We start from the raw sequence: 4,869 nt of genomic DNA on the forward strand, positions 1-4,869 counted from the left end.
TCCCATCCGTCGCTGCTCCGTCTTGCTCCGACGCGTGTCCAGGCCAACGAGGCATGCAGCACCACGTAGGCTGGCAGGCTGCTGAGATGGCGTGGTGGTAGGGTCTTCACGAAGATCTGCATGCCACCACGCAGGTGCTTGCTGAGCTGGCCTGGAAGCTGCATGTCGCCACGCAGGTGCCTGCCCCGTAGGTGTCTTCAGCAAGGGCCTATCCGGGGCCCCGGCAAGGGTCTTGCCGGGGCATCGTGGTTGTCCCCGGCAAGGGTCTTGCTGGGGGTCTCGTGGATTTCCTCGGCTAGGACCCCGCCGAGGATCGTCGTCTTCTGGTCCTCATCTGATCTTGTGTATTTATGATCTTCACAAAGACCTGCATGCCACCATGGAGGTGCCTCCCGAGCCTTGGCTCCAATGTGGTTGTTGGTGGCATTAGAACCCTCGGGCTCAAGGGTGGCTCGCTCTGCTGGCATTGGGCAGGTTGCCCCGGCAAGGCTCTTGCCGGGACTGTGGAGGCTGCCCCGGCAAGGGTCTTGCCAGGGGAGTCCACCTCGCCCTCTCGCTCTTTTGTGTCTCTTAGTCTTGGCGTTGCCTTGCCTGTCTTGTGCTTCTTCTTCCCTTCTCTGCCCTGCTAAGTGTGGCCGTGGGCGCGGCTCTGACTGCCAGTGCACAAGAAAAGGGGTCAAAAGGAGTGCCCCTACTTTTGTACACCGACAGGAGCCCCCGGGCCTGGGCCACACGTAAGCGCAACGCGTTGTTGTGCTAGGCCCAGAACGGTGCGCGGGCAGGCGGGGCGGATTTTTACCGCAGTAATTTTTTCGTCCGCTGCGCTTCTCCACGACCTACGTTGAACGCGCGACGTGGAGGGTCATGCGTGATGTGGGGGTCATGCGTGGGGCGGTTCCCGCATGCATGCGTCACGTCGCAGTAAAGAGGCGGCTCGCGCCTTTCCCATAGAAAGAGGAAAACGCAGAGGCGCGACTCATTTACTGAGTGGACTCGGGTCGCGGTCTTCAAGGCGCCCGCGCCCCACGATCATGGGGTGGAGAACGGACGCCTCACCTGTCCCCTCTATTTCTGCTTAATCGCCACATGTCCACCATGCTCCCAAGGTGGCAGGCGGTGGAGGCAGGAAACCGGGCCATCGCTGATTGGAGCAGCGGGTCGGTCTTGATTCCCTGCGCCCCCGATGGCTGGATTGGTTGAGTGGGGCGGCCGAGCCCTGACCCCGTTCCTTTATAAGAAGGGGGAGGGGGATGGCATCCCACATTCTATCATCATCCATCTCCTCCCACTCCGACTCCTTCCTTTCATCTGCCATGGCGAGAGGGGGCGCCGGCCCTTCGACGGTGGCGGCAAGGGTTTCTGCTCGACAGCGCGTCCCTCCTTCCCAAGAGCTTGTGGCGCCGGAGCCGGCTACGAGAGGAAACGGGAGGGGGCGAGGCCGAGGTCGCCGCGGCGCTCAGGGAAGACGGGGATGGGGCGGCGCACTGGCCTTGCCTTCGCCAGCGATGCCTCCCCCAATGGAGGGCCACGTCGGGGACCAGCCACATGAGTTCTTCATCAGGCTGCGCCGGCCACCGCGTCGTCGTCTTCGTCTCCCTACTCCATTCGCTCGAGAGATGGATCTCGACCCGCCACAGACCCGCATGTTGCATATGAGGGGCTGCGGAAACGGCGGTACGCGGGTTGACGTCGACTTCCCCGCTCCTCACGTCATGTAGCTTCGCCGCGGATGGAAGACTTTTGCTCGTGTCCACAGCCTGACAGCGAGGCTCATTCTCTACTTCAAGTTAATGGAGAACGGCCTGCTCTCCGTCATGGTCTTCGGGGACCTTGGAACTCGCCTGAAGTGCTGCGTGGAGAGCTCCTCCGATGATGAAGACTCCTCCTCAAGCGGGAGTGACTAGGAGGACAGCGACAGCGATGACGACGGCGTCGAGCGGGGGGAAGCCGACCTCGACCTCGACTGACCGCGTCGTCCCTCCCTCGGCCATGCGCCCTGCCGAGGGCCTTCCTCGTCAAGCTCTCCATCGGCGCGTTCCCTGTCGCCTCCTTGGGCGGCTGGCTTAGGAGGGCCGGAGAAGACGAAGAAGGTGGGTTGCAGGCCGTCAAGTCGGAGTACGCGGGCACCGACGCCTTCATCGCATATTGTCGGCCCGCTGCCTCATCTTTCAGCTCCTGTCCCGGCGTCTTCTACTGCTCGTACCTTGCCTAGGCGTTCCTTTTGCCCTCCTGCTATCTTGTTCGGCCTTCTGAGCAGAGGGACAAGAAAGGGATTACGGGCATCTTATCTCTTTTTAGCTTGTAAGCCTATATGGGATGTTTTTAATGAAAAAGGGTGCTTGCCGGGTTCTTCGTGCGCGAGCGAGGCCCATGCCAAGGAATGAATCCTTGTTTTTTTAAAATAAACATTGTCGCCCGACAACAGGCCTTGCCGTCCCCCTACTTCATTCAACCATTCTCACGCTCTTCGCGGGGGCCGGGGCGAAGTAGAGTTAGGCCCTTCGTTTATTTCCTTGTCACTTCGACTACGACCCGATTCCGACCCAGGGACTTGGGTGCAGGAAAAAGGGGGAGCACGGTGGTCTAGGAGCAAAACGAGGTTTCATACGTCCCAACATCATACGGAAATGCACAATAGGGGATAAAAGACTTATCTGGATCTGCAGCCCCCGACAGCCTTGGCTTGCCGCGGTTGGATTCTTGTATCTGCAGCCCCCGGCAACCTTGGCTTGCCGAGGCCGGAGCGGCGGGTCATTCTCTTTCTTCCAAATAGCTCAGCAGAAACGTCCACGTACCCTGCGAACCAAAGAGGACGGAAAGGAACAGGGAGATGCACACTCGACCTCTATGATGGGGGTTAGTCGCCGCTAAGCACTATCAACCCTAACTGAGGGAGAGACTTAACCTAGCATGCATGCTAAAACTTAGGGCGCCAGCGCTTCGTTTATTTATGCTCAGGGTCTGCGCCTGGCTTTGTACAGAGGGTTACATGCCTTGCCGGCAAGGCTTGTACAAAAGGTGGTTTGCCAGGGGGCCCGACAACCACGCCTTATGGGTAAAACTTGCGAAGATGTTCAATGTTCCAGGAGTTGCTCACTGGAATAGCATCTTTGGTCTCCAGGCGGACTGCACTGGGCCTGGTGTCTCGTATTACCCGATAAGGGCCTTCCCACTTCGGCGTCAATTTGTTGGAATTCTTGGCCGATTGAACACGCCGAAGAACAAGGTCGCCTTCCTCAAAGCTTCGGGCATGAAACTTGCGGCTATGGTAGCGACGCAAGGCTTGCTGGTAGCGTGCTGCTCTCATAGCCGCCCGAAGACGATCTTCCTCAAGGAGCGTTGCGTCATCTTGCCGCAATTGCTCTTGCTCAAGCTCGTCATAAGCGAGCACTCGAGGTGACCCGTATGTGAGTTCCATGGGGAGAACTGCTTCTGCCCCGTATACCAGGGCAAAGGGTGTCTGGCCGGTGGCTCGATTTGGTGTCATTTTGATTGACCAATGAATCACCGGCAACTCATCAATCCAGCGCCTTCCGCTCTTGTGCAGCCTGCCAAAAGTCTTTGTCCTCAGGCCTTGCAGTACTTCAGCATTTGCCCTGTCCACCTGGCCGTTGCTCCGTGGGTGTGCCACAGACGCGAAACAGACCTTGCTGCCGAGGTCTTGGATATATTGCATGAAGGTGTGGCTTGTGAACTGCATGCCGTTGTCGGTCATGATTCTGTTTGGCACACCAAAACGGCAGACTAGCCCCTTGAAGAACTTGACGGCTGAATGCGCTGTCACCTTCCTCACTGCTTCCACCTCCGGCCACTTTGTGAACTTGTCGATTCCACGTACAAGTACTCAAAGCCCCCGATGGCACAGCGGAAAGGGCCCAGTATGTCGAGCCCCCAGACCAAAAATGGCCAGGAGAGAGGAATTGTTTGAAGGGCTTGAGCTGGTTGATGAAGCTTCTTTGAATGGAACTGACATGCTTCACACTTGGTTACTAGTGCCGTTGCATCCTGGAGGGCAGTGGGCCAGAAGAAACCTTGCTGGAATGCCTTGCCGGCAAGGGCCCTCGATCCTATGTGGGAACCACATATGCCTCTGTGTATCTCTGCCAACAGCTCCAGTCCTTCCTCCCGGGGAATGCACTTCAATTTCACACCGTTCGGTCTTTTTTGTACAGGACGTCGTCGACGAACTGATACATGGCAGACCGACGGGCTACTTTCTCCGCTTCTTCCTGCTCCTCAGGGAGTTCCCCTGTTTGGAGGAATCGGACGGTATGCTGTGCCCACGCCGAAGCCTGGGGCTCGACGGCAAGGACCAAAGGCATTTCCTCTTCCATGGGAGTGGCTGCCTGTACGGCTAGGGTCTGACGCCCTGCCGAAGTCTGTCGCCCCGTGGCAGGGTCGGCGTCCACGGAAACACCCTTGGCAGCGGCTCTTGGGAGCTAGGTGGGAAGGTACTTGCCGGGGCCTGGTTTCCTGCGCTTGTTCTGCTCTGTCGATGGTTCAACGGATGGTTGTGTCAACTGAAGCACAAAAGTACCTGGCTCCACAGGTAGTTTGAGCGCAGCATGCTTCGACAGGTAATCGGCGGCGTCGTTCTCCACTCGGGGAACATGCTCCGCCTGTATAGTCTCAAAACGCTCCTCCAGCTTCCTCACCTCATTCAAGTAAGCCTCCATCAACGGGCTTTGATAATCTTTGTTGACTTGCTTGACGATGAGCTGTGAATCACCTCTGACAATAAGCTTCTTGATCCCGAGGTCTGCGGCGATCCTGAGACCGGCAAGCAACCCCTCGTACTCAGCAGTGTTGTTTGTTGACATCTCCCTGGGAAAGTGCATCTGGACTACATACTTGAGGTGCTCTCCAGTG

Source organism: Aegilops tauschii, chromosome 4 (assembly GCF_002575655.3).
Source record: "Aegilops tauschii subsp. strangulata cultivar AL8/78 chromosome 4, Aet v6.0, whole genome shotgun sequence".
NCBI lineage: Eukaryota > Viridiplantae > Streptophyta > Magnoliopsida > Poales > Poaceae > Aegilops > Aegilops tauschii.